We start from the raw sequence: 20,671 nt of genomic DNA on the forward strand, positions 1-20,671 counted from the left end.
ACTAGGTGTTTGTTTACCAAAATGGATATTACAGTTGGCTGTATTACCCTGTGTTTGATTGTTGTGCATAAGGAATGACCTTGTGCAGGTTATTGATGAGGTTGCATAATTCTCTTTGTGTTGTTGCTCAATAGATTGGTTGAGCACTGACACTGTAGAGAAGCACCTCTTTTACCCAAAATACCAAGCGTATTTTGCTTACAGAATTGCTTTGGTTACATGGTTTGCAGTGAAGATTAGATTGTTACCTGTTGTATGTTAATGTTTCAGACAAAGTGTTTTGGCCAGTATCTTTTTGTTATGTTTTAGGCTTGGAGTTTTTTACAGTTACAAAGTTTTTTTTCTGTCATTTCAAGTCCTGTTCCCTTTGAGATGTGTACTTGGGCTGTGTCTAAGCACCCTCAGCCAACAAACTAGAATTGAAGATGTGTCATAATGTGTTGCAACAAGTAAGTAGCATGACTTACTTTAATTTGTATCAGAACAGATCTGTCTGACAAGATTCTTAATGACAATGGGCAGGAGCTTTAGAGAAAGATGGTCTGGCCAGGACAGTTGTTGAATGTAGTCAAAAGAGAATAAACAGCTGTTTGTTGCTTCTCTCCAGACTGGTGACACGGCTCCCTGTTTAATAAATGCAGCTCATTGCCATAGGCGTGGGTGCGAGATGATTTATTTTTCATCTATGTACATATCTGCAACTACAAAGAGAATTTTTTCTAAGATAACCTCATTTTTTTGAGTTAAAAGGCAAGTTTAAATATTAAACCTACTTTGTCTGTCTGCCTGTCTCTCTCTAGCTCCCAAACCTTCATTCTATTTTCAGCCCACCTGCATCCCTGGATAAGATGAGGGAAGAGAAAGGGCTAGGAGATTGCATTTAAATTCTGAAAGATAAATCAAGAATAATAAGTTGATCACAGATTTTTGAAATTCTGAATAGTTTGTTGTCACTCTCATTCCAGTAAATTAGAGAGCTCCTATAACTGAGTGTTTCAGTTGACCTCAACTGTATTGTTCCATAAACTGAGCCATACAGTTCCTCTTAGGTCAAAAGTAATGCACTCATTTTATTCAGAACTGGGCTAGAAACTGATAATAATAACCAGCTGGTAGGCAATGAGCCATCATGTGTAGCATTAACTGAAATCTTCTTGGCATGTGAAGGTGATGATGCATGTAGAGTAGACAGAAGGTGACACATTCCCAAACACACTCTTTGAGTTCATCTATGCTTTTCTATGTTTTTTGATAAAGATGAAAAAAATGCTTTTGGCTTCTCTGAGCATCCAAGCCTAATGTCCCATGAGCTGTGAGAATATATTGTACCACTGCTGTGTGCTTGCTCCCGCCCCTTCCTGCAACTCCAGAGGTTGTTCAGAATGCTGCTGCTTATTAAAAGGCTGTGGTGGTAAAGGTCAGCTCTGTTTTCAGAATATATGTAGAATTTTTAGATTATTCTGAGTAATTAGTGAAAGTGGGATCTGGAATTCTGAGTCTTCCTGAAAATCACCGGCATTTTTCATTGCTAAACTATTTTTGGAAATTTTATCTAAATTCTAGCTGCCATCCTCCAATGTAGTGTTTCCCTCGGGCTTCTTATTTTTGGCTGTTCTTCTGGGTGAAATTTTCAAGTGCTGAGAGCAGTTAGATTTTAAATAGGTAGTATATTTTGTATGTCCCTAGAAAAAGAGGTCAAGTCAAAAGACTTACTAAACAGGTCCCATAGTAGCTATCAATAACAACTATCAGTTGTTCCGTCATGTCAATAGGCAGGTAGAAAAGAAAATATGAAAAAGGTCAAAAAAGAGGCTGAAAAATAAAATTCAAATACCAGTGTAACTGATAATCCAGAATGCTTGATTTGATAGGGTTGTCTGTAGCTATAGTGTTTTGTGCCTTGCAAGACTGCTATTGAAGCATAAAAATTGCATAGCTGGTATGAACATACAATTAAAATGTGAAGAAAAAAAGCATTAATTTTTGGTAGATTTTTCATCTAAGAGTATACCAACTGCTGTGTGCTAGTCTTCTGTGTGGATTATATATTCATGAGATGCAATGTGAGAAATTTGTCATGCAGTATATTTGAATAAATGGCAGGATATGCTGACAATAAAATGCAGGTGTATGAAAAGAGCAAAACAGTTACTACTAGAAGAAAAAAGAAAAAAATTTTCAGTCCTTCAATCTCATTTTAAACATCTCTGGCTGAACTTGCAAGAGAATAACAAAAAGCTAGCAACCTTTTTACAAACCAGAATAACTTAAATAAATGTGAAAGTCTGACCTTTCATGTTTTTCTTTAGGCTGCTAAATTACCATGTAGAGTTGTTGAAATAGCTGCAGGAGGGGAGACTGTAAACAGATGCCTACAGTCACGTACAAAATCCTATGGAGTTAAAAGTTTAAAAATTACCGTGAAATCAATTTTCATCACCATAGTAGCTAATGGTATTTTTAGAATCATAAATACCAGTTGTTAAACTGAAATGTGTATTTCCACTGTAACAGGTACACAGGCATGAAAGCCCCTCTCATAGTTCAGACCTACTCTGTGTTCTGAGGAAATTTAAATAATGTGACCCCTGCACCAGTAATCCTCTGTATTTTCTCAGTAAGCTTGTTAAAGTTGCATGATAAATTTTTGAGATATCCGTGAGACCAGGACTGCATCAGAGCCTAAATTTGTAAGGGCTGAAACACTACTGAATGAAATTTTGTTTGTAGGGGAACCTAGGGAAAAGACAGATAAGATAACTAGAAATAAGGCACACTTTGGAAAGGTTTCAAGCAGGCAAAGGCAATTTCGTTTATAGTTCTGAACAGAAAGAGCTTATCTTGATTTGGGGAGAAGATGGGAGTGTTTAGAGCTTGGTGACATCCTGAAATAATTTTCTGATTTATGAAAAAAAAATTAAAATTAAAAATCCTATAACTACATATGAAGGCAGGCATTTCATGCCATAAATCTGTTTTTCACTATATACTTTTTGACTTCTGTCACTGAATTTGCACTTCAGTGTTTAGGTTATTTACATTTTGATATAGAAAATAAAATGTAATAAAAATGAAGCAAGCTACATGTACTTCTGCTATGTGTCTGACTTCTAATTCCTGAAAGCACAATTAGCTGGAGTGAGAGAGATGCCTCATTTAAAAAGGTAATTGAAGATTCATCTAGGGAATAGTATATTTGAGAAATAAGCGAGTGTTTCATGTGGATATGCAATGCAACTTCACTTGAATTGGATGAATTGCTCATGATTGGAAGAGGAATGGGTAAAAAACCTCATTTCTCCTTTTAATGAACAATCTGGAAACATGATTCCCATCCCCCAGCTTTTTGGAGGGCTTTTAGAAGACGAGTGGTAATAGTTTGAGAGACATTTTGTTCATGGTGTATGTTGGAAATTTGTGGAGGACACAATTCCGAATATTTCTGGCATGGTTAAGCATACCCAGAATGAGCAAACATACAGTAAATATTTAATGAGTCCTAGTTTGGTGATGGCTAGGTGTTTTCTAGGTCTAATCTTCTATTTTTGTCTTTTTTTGAGGTTGCATTTAAAGCATTATGAAGGTCTGCTGTCCTTGCAGACCACAGTACTTAGGGGTTCTCAGTCTTAACAAATTTGGTTTAGATAACAACTGGAAATTTACAGACAGTCACTGAAAATTACTGTGGGATCACAAGATTCTCTTGGGAGTGGATGGGAAGCCATCAGTAAGGAATGGTTTAGCTACACTGAATGAGTGTATTAATTACACTGATACTTCAATATGGGCTTGCTGACTTCTTTAGGCTCTTACCAGTACCAGTTTCTGTATGAAATGTGACAAAAAATTGAAATTAATTTTGTTTGAAGAAAAACACCAACACAACCCAACTATACTAGCAGAATAATAGATCACACTTCAATGAGCTCTCCCATGAGATTATCTTCTCATGCTGCTATAAATGAAGAGTTGGGTTCTGACACTGTACAGTAAACTAATGTGAAGGAAGGATTGGGCCCTTTCTGTGTAGGTGTTGTGTTAAAAATTGGTACAGGTGAGTAATGCTATTAAATTTTAATACCAGCAAAAGGATCTCTGCTACTGAACTATTAAATCATACAAATATGTTTCTTACACTATTTTGATTATGATATTCCGATGTAAAAATCATGAGATGGGAATAAATGTGGCTTGTTCTGCTATAAACTCTAGTTCATATTTTGTGGTATAGTAAAATTTTATCTGCCAGTTATATGGTTTCATACAGAAAACTCTGCAAAGCTCTAATATTTACAGGTTGTTTTGCATTTGGAGTATGTTTGTGTGCTTATTTTGTGTAGTACTCAATTTAAATCTTGACAAAATTTAATTGAAAATTCATTACTTGGCCTCATAGACTTATAACTGGAGACTCAAAGACACAATATATAAATAGAAACATCCTTTGAATAAAATGCCTAATTAGCTTGGGAGTGTGGAGTGCAGTGGAGACTGTACTTTCTCAGGTTGTGGTGTTTTTGTACCTCGTTGATTCTCAAAAACTTTCATACAATAGAGTAACATCAGCATTGGGATGTGGGGTTTGCCATGTGAGGCTGTTTGAGGTGACAGAAGCGTCACCCTGGCAGGTTGCTTTTATGGCTCTGAGCCTAGTGAAGAATATTAGACCCTGGTTTTTAATTTTCTGTATTACTGTTCTAATTAGCAGACTATGATATATTCAAAGATCACCCTAGTTTGATAAGCTTTACCCACTAGGTGTATGGTTAACAGTCACATGTTCCCTTGGAGGAAGCTGTGCACAACTTCCTCTGAGTCCTTTGTCAGAAAGTGTGAAAGGTGCCTGAAGAGATCAGGTGAAAACGAAGCCAGTCAAATGGGTGGTTGGTTCCCTTGGAACATTTTCAGGATTCACTTTTAGACGTGTGTGCATTGATTTTTGCCTTGGACTCTCCCCAGACTGCTAATTCTGAGTGGATTCACCATTTGTCCAATATCTCTGTGTGTTGGACTCTCAGTTCAACAAGAACTGCTGTGCTGAGCTTCCTCTGACTCCTGACTGCTGGAACCCCCAGGTCTGAAAATGCACTGTGCAGTTGGTTAGTCCATGCAGGATGTGTTTGATGCATGGCAACATTAGATATAGTGTGCCTGGACTCTGTGCACAGCACATGCAGAGAATGCTGGTTCTCACTCAAAGGGTTGCATTTCTGCTGCCTGCATCAGGAAATTTCAGCTGGAAACATCACGAGCCTTACCTAGCCCTCAGTTCCCACAGGTTACTGAGGACACATTAATGCAGGCCCTCCTGCTTCAGGGATGATAACTGCAAGAGTTACAGCCAATATTTAGCCTTTTTGTGTTTGTTTTTGAAGTGATAATGTTAAAAATAGCAGAATTTGTCCGTTTCCTTATAGGCAAAGTTTTTCTGATTGCTGAGGATATTGTGACAATTTTTTTCACTGGCAGGTTATTGATAGTCCATGTAAAGTAGTTATTGGACCTTGGAAGTTTCTCTAAAGCTGTTTAAATACATTGGATTAGATTCTACCACTGCATTTCTGAAGTGCTAAGACCATCATTGGTCCTAACCATGGAGAAACTATTACAGAATTTACAAAATTACTGTTGCTTAGAGGCAAGAAAATGCATATTAAACTTAGTTCTCAAGATCTAATCCTTTGTTGGTTGTTGTCCAGAATGATTTTTTATTGTTAGTATAGAATGAATAAATATTGGAAAATTAGCATTATGTTTAACATCAATGACCTCCAGTGGTAAATGAGTTTCTGAGGTTTAACTCACATTCATAAACTATTGATTAGGATGACTAATTCCCATTTACGTTCAAGAATCCGATTTCTTTTCTAGTGTTTTAAGAATACAGTAACGCTAATACTCCCTGATGCAAATGTTAGAACTTGGTGAGTCTGCATTGGCAGATCCTGGTTAATGTTTTCTGTTGCTGCAGAAGGGGATCTGACGTGGTTTTGGAGAGACTAGTTTGCTCTAGTCTGAACAGATAAGGCACACAACTGGAGAAGGCCCTTCTAAGTGTTGTGGAATTTTATGGCACTTTGGGGATTTCTGTAGTGCAATAGGAATAGCTTGTGTGAGGCTGAAGAAATGGAACTCTGAAACACAAAGCTCTTGGAAGCCCTCTTCAGAAATTCTGGATAGATATCTATAATTTTTAAGTAATTGTTTTTTGGGGCTTTTTTTTAAGCTCAGTGGGGTAGCCTTCTGAGCAATGTGTGAGTAACATCACAGGCTCAGGCTGTACTTGCTGCAATGTGTCTTTTGAGAAGGCAGTGCTAATCTGAAACTCTACAGCTACAGCTTTTATGTACTTTTAGCACTTCTGCTCTCTTTGAAACAAATAGATCTGTCAGCTTGTGGTAGTCTCTAGAGACTCATCACTAGTGTAGCCATGTCATTTAACTTTAATCAGGCCACAGTAATTCAATGACAATAAAGATGTGTATAAGGATAACCTTTCAGTCTAAACAAATGGAGACTTCCTCTGTTTAAGGACCTACAGATAATGTGAAAATCATTATTAAGAATTTTCTTATTGCATGTTGATACTCTGGCAATGAAAGTACATAATATGAAAAAGGGTGTGATAAAATGGAAAGATTTTATTATACTGATAGGGATATGATTTAGATTTCATGTTGTCTATTACTAGCCTTTCAATTTTCCAAAGCTGAGCCATATTTATTTACAAGTAGATAAATAATGGCTAGTTATTTATTTTATTTTTGAACAGGAAGGATTAGAGTTTAGATTGCTTTAAAAAAACCTAAAGCATTAATTACTAGGTATTTGTTCTTGAAATGAAAAGTATTTTGTAGAATTAACAGAAGTCAAGACCAGAAATGATAGTAGGATGAATTTATAAAAATATCTGTCATGGACATCTCATTTTAAGTCTCTTAAAATAGGGCAGAGGTTTTGCTAGTATTTGGTTGGTTTGAATGTAGAATGTTGCAGTTTTGCTACCTACTGAAGTTTGTTACAAATTACTGCCTAATTAATTTAAAAATTATGATAACTTAAAATTTAAAAACCACTGCAAAGTCATTTGTTCAGTTTTAATATCTCAGAAGAGTTGTGTGAAGATCCTATCTATGCAGACCCACAGAATTCTCCCACACTCCCATTTTGCACTGAGCATTTATCACTCATATCTTTGGCTTTTACTGACATGCCTAATGGCACTTCCTACATTTCCTGTATTACATTTTCAACTAGCAATATTTTTCAAAACCAGGCAGCATTATCCACACTATCCATACTGAATGTCATACTGCACCAGTGGGATTTTTAGGAGTCCCACTGTCAGTCAGTAATTGATAATTCAGTAAACTTAAGAACGGTTTCATCTTTCTTCATAGATTTTTCTTTGCCATTCTGTCATATTTCCTCTCCTGATCACCTAAAAGCAAGAAAAATACTGTGCCAACTCCACTACTTTTTGCAGAGTGAAACTGGTCTTTAATTATAACCTTCAGGATTGGAATTGCCAACTAGTTTGGAATCTGGAAAATGTTATATTCTGTGCAAACCTTTTCATAGGCACAGCAGACCTAATTTTGGTCCTCTGCAGGATTAATATTTTTCTTCTTTATAAATTGTACCTGTTCTCTCTTCTGACGGAATCTCCAGCACCGCGAGTTCTCTGCGTGTGTATGTGTTCTGTACCTGTACAAGACGCAGTGCATGCATGAGAAACGGAACTTTTCCCAAATTTTGTAGTTATTCCTTATGTGCTCTGTTATACTCATGCCAACAAATCCTTTAGCACTCCCCAGGAAAGAGGAGTTTGGGAATTTATTTATTTATTTATTTTTTAAGGAGGCATATATTACCAATGTAACAAATACAGTCTACATCTTCTTCCCTGAGTGCTCTTGAGATGGTCTCAGGAAAGAGAACTGATAAAAAACAGTCTCCTTTCTCAATGACCTCTCATTGCACTTTAAACCCATCCTCATAACAGCCACAGTCTGGGTTTGGGTGCATGTACATAGATGTGCTATCCCTGATTTTGGGCTTTTTGTGCTTAGTGACCATGTCATCTTCTGAGGATATTTTGGCCCAAGTGCAAATTTCTTGAATAGCTCTTGACATTAATTATCGTGTATGATTTTTGAGATTTAAATTGTGATGGTATTGCAGAAAATTTTGCTCTAACACCTCAGGTCTCTGAGGCATCTGTAGTCTTTCTAAAGGCATCTGTTTCTGGGGGTGGCTGAGTGGGGACAGTGCACAGATACAGGGCCTGTTCCTTTCTTCTAATCTTCAGTGCCATTCACAACTCCTGAAAAGAGCTGGTATATACAGTAGGACTGACCTTCTAGTTGACTTTTGCACCTTTTTGGCTTGCCAAAATGTTTGTACTTTATGAATGAATGGTCTATTTCACTGTGCCTTTACAGGAACCCACATTTCAGTTCGCTAGTTGGGGAGGGAAATGCAGGAAGCCTGGACAAAATTGTGAGAAATGCAGTGTGAGTAGTGGTCTGAATTCAGGCTGGGCACCTCTACTGATCCCTGATTTCTCAGGTTGAATGTACTGTCCTCTCACTGAAGTCACTGGCAGTTTCTGTTCCTGTTCAAGTTGGAGTGTGCCACCTGCTTTCGATTCCTAAAAGACATACCGAATTTTAGGCTTTAAATTTCCTGCCAAACACACTAGAGATTCTACTCATGCAACTCTGACATCTGCCATGTCAACAGCTCAGCATATTCCTGGATGCAATTCAGACAATCTGAGCACCCAGCAAGCAGCTCAGACCTCTAGCAACCAGCAGTGGAGCCCAAGTGAGAGTGGGCTCAAACTTGTATTTGGGCTTCATGGTACTGATTTAGGGCCCTTTTAATTCTTTTAAGCATCTATTTAATCAGCCTTCAGCAAGATATTAAACTGCATTTACAGACCTCATTAAGGACAGTCCATTCTAACAATAGAAGTATATTTAAATAATTTCCTGACTGTAAGCCTTGCATTTCAATTTTGGTTTTGGTAATAACAGTTAAAATGGAATAACAGTAGAGCCATACTAAAGCAGCTTTATCAAACTGAGTTTGTAGTTCAGTAATTTAAGTAAAACCTGGTAAAATTGGACCTACTTTGATGGGGGTTTCCCACAGCTCTCAATTACAGGTTCCTAAACCTTCGGGAAGGGCAAAGCTGATGATAATTGTATCGTGACTTGCTTCTCTGAATGCCTTACTTTCTTATTTTATGCTGTACTGAATTGGTATAACTTTGGTTAAGCTTTATGTATGCATAAAATAAAATACTTGGAGTAGCCTCAGGAGTGTGCAATCACTCACTGCTCCGTGCTACATGCTCAGATTTCTTCATTGTTAGTCCTCCAAGCCGAAATCCCTGCAACCCTTTCCCTACTCTCATATAAAGCTGAACACTGCATAATGCTAGCAGGCCCTGCACTTATTAGGATTATTTTTCTGTTGTTGAACATCCAGTCTTGCTTGCTACAGCAATGATGGCAGAACTCTTGCATTTCCCTAGCACAGTTTGAGTCTTGTAAATAAATACTACCTGTTTGGATATATGGGACTGCTTTATGAAGTGTTTGGGACAGCTATGCTATTCATACCCCATAGGCTGAATTTAAACATATGCTGGGTGAGGAGGGAGTGGACAAGTAGAGTAATGGGTGTCATTCCCCTTCCTTCAAACACTGTTAAGATTGCACATTAATATGTAGTACTTAAAATGAATGTTGCACATTAGTATGTGTGTAAGATTTGGGATAAAATACAAATATTTGAATGTAAACTAGTATATATACTCTGTGATACCTGGTACAGTTATCTTCAAATCCAACGTTTATGCAAGGACCTTATCATCCTTCTTGGAACTAATATTTCAGCTTGGTTGCAGTTTATTGATCTTGTTTCTCAGTGGAACATCAAAATGTCTTGTGTTGCCTAAACTCTTTTAAGTTTCAAACCCCTTGTGTTGAGGGACTCTTACTAAATATTTATGTAGACAATGGCTCGATCTTCACCTTTGATATGATGTTAAAGGGTGAGATATTGCTCACAGCATGTTTGCTTGGATTTTGGGTTTTTTTTTTCCCATCTAAAGGACAGTGGGGAAAAATAAAAGTCCTACTTATATTCTAGGTGTAAGCAATGGCTTTACTCAATGTTGCATCAGGAATTGTCTGATAAATACAGGTCTTAAATCTTAATTAGAGGAGACATTTTTGTTTGTTTGTTTTTAATTTATTTTGGTTTGGTTTATTCCTGTTTTTATTTAAGAAAATCTAAAGGCAAGCTCATTCTTAATTTCTGGTTGATTTATAGGAAAACATCAGGAAATAAATATAAGACTAAGGTTAAGTTTTATACTGTGTGGACTTAGTTGATTTGTTGTTGGAATACAAAAACTACTGATGCCATGGGATTTAGAGGGAACTCCTCTCCTCCTTGGCTTGTATGAACCAAGGTCAGGTCATATGAACCTCTTAAACTTGACAGGGTTCTGTTTTGTGTGAAACATGGGGTTTTGCATGGTCTTCATATTTCAACTCAGTTCTCAGCATCTAAAAATTTTTCTTAAACTAAGGAGTAAGAAACCAGAAATCATAATAGTAGGGAAAAAAATGACTTTGGAATATCAGCTATGTAGTACTTAAGTTTAAGGGGAAAAAAATAGACTACTTTTATGGCTTTAATGGTGTTTTGGACATAGCTAGTTTTTATCTGTCACCAGAATCATCAAATATTCTTGTTGTTATGGAGCTATGAAAATGTTTTCTTGTCAGAAAACACTTGCTAAGAAGCAAATTCTAGAGAAAGAAATAAAATTATTGTGTGGGTTTATAACACGCTATAAATACATGTAAATTGCACTATGGATCAAAAGCTCATTTATACTGGTAATGAAGATAGTTATAGTGAAGATTGAACTCAAGAACTTTGGATTTTTTCTAAGGTGATAATGTGTTGAGGCTTGTTTCTGTATCTCTATATTGAGATCTTAGGGCTCCATGTATTACATACTTCTAGCCCATTACATATAGGATAAAGTGTTCAGTGCCTCACAAAGTTAGTTACATAAAAGTTTATTGCTGTAGCAGCCAAGTTGTTCTGTTGCAAATTAAAATTTGAACGAGGTTTTTTCTTCATTGTTGTGAACATGCGTCTGTAAATACAGTTCAGTCAAATGTGAAGATCTTTCAGAATGGTAAAACACTTTGGACAAATTCTGAACATGTAGAAGCGTCCACCAAAATCTTCAGAATGTGGTGCTTTCCAGCAGGAAAGACAACAGCTGAGAGAAATATAAGGGGAGTACAAACAGATCACACTGTGTGCACACACCAGGATTAGGGGTAAGCAATGTGCAGTACAAGAACCATGGTTATATGTAGGCATTTATGTCACCAGCCTCCTCTATAAATTTCCATATTTGATGCTTTGACCTCTAAAATCACAGTGGGGCACAGAGCAGAACAGTAGATCCGCAGCAATCTATACAGCTCCCCAGGGAATTGGGATAAGTCAGGCTGGAAGGAACTTCAGAAAGCCACACAGTCACACCACATCCCAAGATAAGTGAACTGCTGCTGTTTTATAAATTTGTACCGTGGTTTTAATGCTGGTATGCCGTGAAATTCTACAAAATAGGTCTGGGAAAACCCGTGAAAGATAATCCCTTTTTCTAAAAGTAATGTCAACTATACTTAAGCAACTGTCAGAGGCAGTTAGTCCAACATGTTCTTAAAAATTCCCTCTGCTAGACATTTCCATAAGCACTGTAGGTAATCTATTCCTGTGCCTCAGCATTATTGCAGTGTCAGGTGCCCCTGTACAGGTCACAGGCACAGGGCACTCACTGAGTTAAAACAGCAGGAGACATACAGGCTCAACTTCATTTATCTAACTACCAGCTTCAAGATACTGTCTCACTTTTGGGTTCCCAAACAGATATATTCTGCTACACTTATGCTGTGCTTTGAACTGTCAATTGTTGTGGTAGTCACAAGAATACTTATCTTGGGATGTTTCAGCTGGAAGCACTTAAACTGAGCCTAATTGAGAGAGGCTGAAAAAAATTGTAATAAGAGGACTGATTTGAAAACAATTAAGAGTATACTTGGATAATTATGAACCTACATCAATTCAAGGATTTTAGAAGAGGAATTGAGTGGAGTTGTCTGGAGGATTTGCTGGTGATACAAATGCTGTTATGCTTGTGAAAGTTAGGTAATCATTAGCTGAAGTAGTTTACACAGCTGTGAAAAAAAACTAAGCCATGCAATTTATATTTGATTAGAAGAACACAAGGCAAAGGCTGCTGAATGATATGAAAACTGGGAGAATGTCTGCATGGAAGCTTGTATTTTGGGAATAGAAATGCAGAATTTAGGCTATTAACCCTTGTGTAAATGAACCCCTCCAGGCTTTCCAGAGTAGTGCAGCTAACACCAGCATTTTGCTGAAGGAAGGTTGCTCTATTATGCTGAAAAATGCCAACTGATTTCTACAGAGCAGCAGTGTAATGATGTCAGTAATGCTGCAAAAGGCTCTATGTGAAAGTCTCATCTTTAGTCCTTGTTGCTGCTGGAGGTTATCACGACTTGCTACTTTCATGATGTTCTAGGAAAAAATATGCACTACTAGATTATCTGCTATCACTGTCACAGCCCAACCCTCTCTGCTGCTAACATAAAATGGAATTATAAGCATCAAAGGGAAATGAAAAATCAAATCCAATTGCCTACTGAGTGACTCAATTGCATTTTCTGTGTATTAGATGTGATGACAAGATAAAATACCATCATTGCTGGGCCATTCAAAAGCAATCACTGGCAATTTATTTGATAGTTATCTCTTTGGGTTCTGCCTTTATTTCCAATCTGCACAAGAAGTATTTATCTGCCTAAATTTAGCCATTTTCCTTGGATGTGTGTGTTTGCTGGCTTGTCTTCTAGTCTGCCTAGGAGAGATGGAAACACCTTCAGAGGATTTTTGAGTAGGTGTAGAACTCTGAATCACTGTCTGGGAGAGCCCACTGAAGCCTCTTCCTCCATGTTTTGTTGGGCAAGTTGCCTCGTTTATATAACAGTTGCAAGGTGACAGTGACTAATGTGACTCCTCTGTGTGTGAGCTGAGATAAACTCCATGCTATGCTTCCCCCTTTTCCTTGTGCTTGGGACTAGGGTAGGTATTCAATGAGAAAAGTCAGTACATGCCAGACTTTGGGAAGAATAAAATGAGATAAAAGGGACCCATTAGATGTGCTCAAGGATGTGTCTAATTGAGGTTTGTTTACAATCTCTGTGACTTCACAAACAGACGTATTACTTGTTCTTTGTGGCTTACAGTTACTTGAGAGATAACAGCATGGAAATAGCTGGGTTTTAAGTCTTAATTTTTTAAAATAAAAACTCTGTATCCCAAGGCCCTGCCTCCAACAGAAATCAAAAGCAAATATCTAGAATTGAGAACGAGAACAGTGCAAACATATATATATATATATTTCCACCATCCTCTAGTCCTTTTCTTAGCCCAAGTATTTTTAATACAGAAACATGTTCTAATAATACTATGTAAAGAGTAACTGCTGACAAATAACAGATATCTCTTCCACAAATTTTTCTCGTTTTTCTTTAATTAAAAAACCAAAAAACAGAAAAACAAACCAAATGTATTAACTTTTTCTGTTATATGCAAGGGGATCCACAGTTTTATTAGTTTTGCATGAAAAAAATGAACCCTTTTTGCTTCTTTTGAGCTTGGCTTTTTGTGGCCTCATTTGAGACCACTTCTTGCACTGAAAGAGATGGTGAATGGGTATCTAATCTTACAATCTCTAGGACATTCACAGTTCTGAAGATCTGTTTCATTTGTCTGTTTGCTTTTCTAGATTTCAAATCTTGGACATTAATGATAAACATTTTCCTATCTTTTAGACAACCTTCTTTCCTTTCTGTGATTTCTGTCTAACACAACTTTTTGAGAGGAGACCAGAACTTTCCACAATATTTCCTACTGCTCCCTCACCCTTTTACCTTGTCTGACATGTCATTGACATTTTTCAAAGTTGCAGCATTTGTTCAGATTTGGAACAGCACAGAACATATGCACAATGAGTATTCTTCTAAATGTAAGGCTATTCTAGATAGTTTTATTTTAATAACTATTAGACATATTTCATCTTAGGACAAAGCTTGACAATGGTTGAAACAGAAAATGGAAAATTTCAGCCATGTGCAGATTTTAATAAATTTCTGTGTAGCTGAATGGAGGTTCTGCACTGAAATGTGCCACCAGAGGCACTTTGCTCACTGCTCTGACAGGGACCTGTGTGTAGAGGTATGTTGCCAAATGCAAGTCTCCTGCTTACTTTGTTGAACTTCTTGACTGCTGTCTTTTTTTTTCAGTGGGTCAGGAAGCTGGTGAGGAAGTTTCTATGTTCTCCCTCTTTCATATTCCTGCAATGCAATTTGAATTTGCAACAACACATGTGCTTTTTATAGGAACAATAATCATGTTAATATGACCTCATGCAAATCAATGCTGAACCTGGCTAGTCTTCATGCTTTTGCACATGTATTTGAAGTGTACTGCAGTGAAATGATACACCACCTCATTTTCCTTTAGTAAAAGTCCTCTGGGGTTAAACATACAGGGCTCCTATGCAAGCTGCAGCATGAGAGTAAATCCTGTTAAGGGATTTCTGAAGCCAAACTGAAGAACTGGCCAAAAGATGGGTCAGTTCAACTAATCAGCTTTGTAATGTATTAACTTTTCATTCAGGAGAGATGACCTAGAATGGTCAGCTGCCTGCAGTGTCTGTAGGACTAAGAGGACCAAGCTGCAGAGCCTGTCTGTGCAGGGGTGTGTGGGTCTGTGCAGACAAGCTGCCTGTTCACATCTCTGGGTGATGGGCATGAGAGAGAAGCACAGTGACTTCACCATTCAGTTACACTCACATACCTTGCTTTATGCCATGATTAATCTGAAAAAACATCCCCCAAAGGATTTTACCCAGTGATCATCCTGCAGAGGGTCTATGTGAAAAATACCTAATACTTGAAAGATGTGTAGCTGATGTTGCTAATTGTAACACAACTGCTGCACAAAGCAGGCAGCAGCTATTGTATTCACAGGACAAATTTTAGCCTAAGATGACTACAAGCATTCTAACGGCTCTGTTGATCAGATTTTCGCTGGTGAGGTAGCAGATCACGCAAATTTTGGTGGTAATTACCTGTGTCAAAACCAACTTAATTGAAGTCAGAACAACCACCGTTTGGAATGAATGTGTTTGTGAAGAGCTGGAATCCAAATGATTAAATAACTACAGGTTTCTCACTTAATTGTTCTTCGTCTTTCCAGGCTGCTGTCTATGACTTTGAACAGTCATTTATTATCTTATAGTGACTATACAAGCTGCAGAAATGCTTGCAAAAGAACCCTGATCTTGTGATTTAGAAAATGGGAGTGCCAAGGGTTAATGAGAAAGGGTTGCTTCCTAGAAGCAGTAGGTGATGTGCAACAGGCAAGTCCTGAGCAGCAATTCCCAAGTGCATAAAAATGGTCTGGTGCCTGCAGTGATGATGTGGTTCAGAGAAAGCAGTGTAGACAGAGATGTCAGTGAGACAGCTTGAGTACACTGAGTATTTGTTGGATTATTAGCTATGTAACAGCAAGAAGGTGCTGGATTTCCACTGCCATGTGATTGTCCTTTTATTTAGGCTAAGCTCAAAGCCAAAGGGAAGTATGAATTTTGTGAACGATAACTAATATTGGTCAAGAACAAAGTATGTCTGTGTGTTTGGGTTTTTTGTTTGTTTGTTTGGGGTTTTTTTGGGGGGGAGGGAGGGGGTGAGGGGATTAAGTGTAAAGTGTTAAATAGTCAGACATTTATATAATTAGATTGATTGGTTTTGATGTACTGAGTGGTCTTTCCAAATGCATGGAGAGCATCAAGGTATATTATGTGGCAAATAGAAGTTATAGTGAGTGAGGTGTAATGAAGAGTGGCTCTGTACAGTTCAGTATTTTTGGGAGAAATAAGGAGCTCTGGCAAAACACAGATTGCTTTAAAACTGTTCCTATGAATGGAAGGAAGAATGGGTTTATATTGTAGGCTGAGTCTAGTTATAGCTCATGTTAAAAAGCTGCTACTTCAACATCATAGATGTTAACATCAATCATGTTAGATACCTGGGGTGCATGTGCATTTCCAATGGGTTGTTGATGCCAAGATTTAAAAGGGATTTCAGTGCAGAAGTACCATTTCATTCTTGATTCATCATATGCCAACATATATAATAATAGGAAGCCATTTCACATCTGCTAATGTCATAGCTATACCGCAGAAGATGGTTACAACTAGAAAGAAGTTCTGTTAGGGATGCTCAAACTAGCATTGTTTATATGTTGTTACTTTATATCAGAAAGTTCTATTGACCAAGGACACCAAATATGATTTTTTTTTTTAAACTGAGAGTGATGCAGATTCCTACAGATGTGGAGTTTCGTACATGTTCAGAGTAGCAGAAGAGGACATTATTATGCAAATACTTGTCTGTTTAGTCAAATGATGTACAGATAAATATAGACCAAGAAAATAAATTTAGTGAAGTATTTGACTTCATAAAATAACAGCTATGTAGGGGGACAGCATGAGGGACAAACTTAGCAGTCAAAGACAACAGAAACAAAAAACTGCAGTTTACTTTGTGCTTTACGTCTTCCACCTGCAGCTTTCTTGTTTCTGTCTGTGCTTTTTTCAACCCCTCATCCCGGCTCTTGTCCCACCTTCCAGTCCGCTTCCCTTGCCATATCACCTGGGTGAGGGGAGCAGAAGCATTGAAACCCAGGAGTGAAGGAGTGTTTCTGCTTGGGTTTCTCTGCCTTTTGCCTCGACAGCCTGGGCTCTCCTGCTAGTGCCAGGAGACAGCATTTGAGAACTGCATGGGAACAGCTAAGTAGTGTCTTTCATAGAATTGGTGAAGAATACATTCCTGATGTCAAGGAACACACACATACATGGCAAGATGTTTAAAAAAAATGTTGTGGGGAAAAAAAACCAAGACCCGGTAAACCCAGTATGGAACAGACAGTATTGGAAATCTTCAGTTCCATTTCTTGGAATATGAGAAAATTCTAAAACTGCCTAATATTTCCATTATAACAGTTATGCATTATAATGGTAGACACTGTAATGGTACCTTTAGGCAACGTTGCTTGCTTTGATTATTTTCATTTACATGTCTCTTATGATTTAGCTCATGGGCTTTCCCAAAGTTTTTCAACTGCACGGATAGTCTGTCTCACTTGGCTATTCCCAGGCTGCCCTGTTTTTTTCCTGTTGAATTATCTCTACTAGGGAAAATATCTGTGACATTGCAGTTTGTTGCATAGGTCTGACCATTGCTTGAAAACATCATGTGTTACAGTATTGCAGGTAAGGCCTTAGAATAAATTAAATAGGTTCTTATTAGGAATTATTTGTTTACTGCTATTTATTATTATTTTGATTGGTTTATAATCAAGAATTTTGGTAGTAGAAAATGATTATGGTTGTCTCTTTTGGAGTGTTTAAGAACACGGATTACTCTGCACATGTGGCTGTATCAAATTATTTGTTGAAACAAAGCAAGGTTTATTTGCTAACATGCTCATGACCAACAAGACAAAAACAGTCAATATGTTATTGGTGTAAAGTCTTGTTTTGTTTTTTTAGTGGCAAGCTGTTGTTTTTGGCAGTTTAAACTACTCTATAAACCTTCTTTTGGGTAACTGAGTATGCTGTATTCGTAACATAAAAAGCAGTCCAAAATAGCAAAATTCTTACATTTATGCCATAAGATCATCTGCAGTGACCAGTGGATTGATCTGTATACATATTAGCTCTGATGGAAAGGATCTGCAATAAAATTGCCAAGTACAAATTTCAGTATTAGCTGCTCCAAGGTTTAAAACCCCCTACATAAGTAAACAATGTGTAAACAATGGCAGGTTAAGAAAAAACAAGGTTTTTTTCTTGTTATATTTACCTCTAGGTTTTCTTTGTCTTTGACGTTTATTTTTTTGTCTCGGTCATGGATATTACAATGGTTTTTGTTCCTAATAGAAACTAAGCTTCTCCATTAATGCCTCATGCCAGAACTTGACCCTTTTAGAAATAAACTAAATAGCACAAAACTTGAAGGAGAATAGAAAATAAACAATGCTGTCTTGATATTACACAGAAATGTTTATTAAACAACTCCATCAATATCATGCTTCCAGGCTTGCTCTATGCTCCTGAGTTACTGGTATTGTTTGAGACCTGGACTGTTGAGCAGGTCAGCTGTATTTATATTCACTTTGCATAGAAATAGAACAATCTTGCTTGTATTAAATGACTGCGTATGAGTTGAAGATTGCAACAACAGATGTGAAGGAAAAATATATTTAAGCAAAGGTTGTTTTCCCTGTGTTGCCTCCAACTGAGGCTTGTCTCTCTAAGTGCAGGATTCTGTTCTAACAAATGACTATTAAATATCAAAGATTTATATTTAGATAACTGACCTCCTTCTCAGAATACATTCATACACAGGATTTAGTTTGCTATTTTGGTTGGTTTTACAGACATCCAAATCCTGTCAGTCTGAGCTCCAGTCTCTTCGAGCTTTATGGAACATTTCCAGAGGAAGTATTGAAATGGAGAGATTTCATGTCTCAGTTTCTTCCATCATTACCTGGTCTCAGTGCTCGGTCATGAATTAACTTGGCTCCTTTATATATTTAAATATTTCTTCTCTAATCCTACTCTGAATTCTTGATCTGACTACTATTTTCATAGTCTTTTTGTGTGTGAAGTTACAGAATCAGAACCAGCATCTGCTACAGCTAACAGTAAGTTCCTTACAAACAACCAGAATAATAGCTGTAGACCTCTTAGAAGCAAAGTACAGTGAATAATATGACTTTTAAGCTAAGATGATGAGTCTGGAAGCTGAGTGAGTCTCATCTGTTGTAAGCTGGGCTACCCAACCAACTGGGCAGTAGAAGCAGTAGGATTGAAGATGTAGGTAGGTTTTGTCTGCTGAGGACTCCTGAAGCTGCTTGACTCTGACAGTGCTAGCACATACGTTTTAATTTTTTAATGTTACCATGGCATTTGAGTTAAAAAACTTTTAAAAATTACTCCAGAGGTGTTCAGCTTTTATCTGCCATTTTTATGTGTGGCTTTTCAGAGTGATCAAGATCCCAGAATCCCTCTGGGGTCATGTCACCTAGAGAGTCAGAATTTCTACTGCTGTGCTAAACTCCCCTTAGTACATCCTCGCTGTCTTGGAGCTGGGATGTGGCAAACAAAAGTACTCCACAGAAACCATTCCCAGCCCCTTAACTCCCAGCATTAATGTGTGTGACACATACATATCCTCCCTACTCCCACAGCAGTCTGATGGCTGCCCCACTATGAAGCATTTCCTGACATGGATGAACCAAAAAAATTTGGTTTAAAAGGCCTTTAATGAAAACGATTTGTTTCAGAGCCTCCTGCTGACTGGAGCCCTGTAGTGCTAAAGGTGGACTATACTGTAAAAGCTTTTGGATGTAATGGAATAAACCCCCCATGGTTTGGAGTCAGTGATAGATCTGGTGTGTGTTAATGCTAAATATGGTATAAAAAAATCAAGGTGTTAAAATTAATTAAGTGTTCTTACTAATTGGAAAAGTCTAACTGACCTATTTAGAATGCTTGAAGATGTATATGTCAGTTGATTTTCTCAACAACTTCTAGCAGGAGTGACCATTTAAAATGTATCTTGATCCAGTTTTGATTTAAGGTTCGGTGGTAGGGGTATTTTATTATTATTTTTTTTAATCTCTTGTTTTCACATGAGCTGGGCCACGGAACAAAGCTCAGTTGTTTGCGTGGCCGTTCCCTGCCGCCCAAGGCCCTGCCCCAGCGGAGCTGGTGGCACCCACGGTGTGGCGCAGGCCGATGGCGGGGCTGAGGGGCCGGCCCTGTGCTGGGGCTGCTCCGGCTCAGCCCGGCCCATCCCAGCTGTGCTCCGGCTCAGCCCGGCCAGTCCCAGCTGTGCTCTGGCTCAACCCGGCCTGTCCCAGCTGTGCTCCGGCTCAGCCCGGCCCGTCCCAGCTGTGCCATGGCTCAGCCCGGCCCGTCCCAGCTGTGCTCTGGCTCAGCCCGGCCCGTCCCAGCTGTGCTCCGGCTCAGCCCGGCCCGTCCCAGCTGTGCTCCGGCTCAGCCCGGCCCGTCCCAGCTGTGCTCTGGCTCAGCCCGGCCTGTCCCAGCTGTGCTCCGGCACAGCATGGCCCGTCCCAGCTGTGCTCCGGCTCAGCCCCCCTGTCCCAGCTGTGCTCCGGCTCAGCCCGGCCCGTCCCAGCTGTGCTCCGGCTCAGCCCGGCCCGTCCCAGCTGTGCTCCAACACAACAGGACAGTGGGCTCCCAGAGTCCCAGCTCCTTGGGACAGAGGGCAAAATGACTTGCTGACCATGCTGGAAAGGGTGCCTTCGTCAGAAACCAGCACAGGTGTCACAGGGGTTGTTTATAAGTTCATGAGCAAAATTAAAGTACAGTAGTTTCACGAATACAAGCCGCACGGACTATAAGCCGCACCCCCGGTGCCTCGACAATGTTGCTGTCTTTGTCAAT

This window comes from Catharus ustulatus, chromosome 10 (assembly GCF_009819885.2).
Source record: "Catharus ustulatus isolate bCatUst1 chromosome 10, bCatUst1.pri.v2, whole genome shotgun sequence".
Taxonomy (NCBI): Eukaryota; Metazoa; Chordata; class Aves; order Passeriformes; family Turdidae; genus Catharus; species Catharus ustulatus.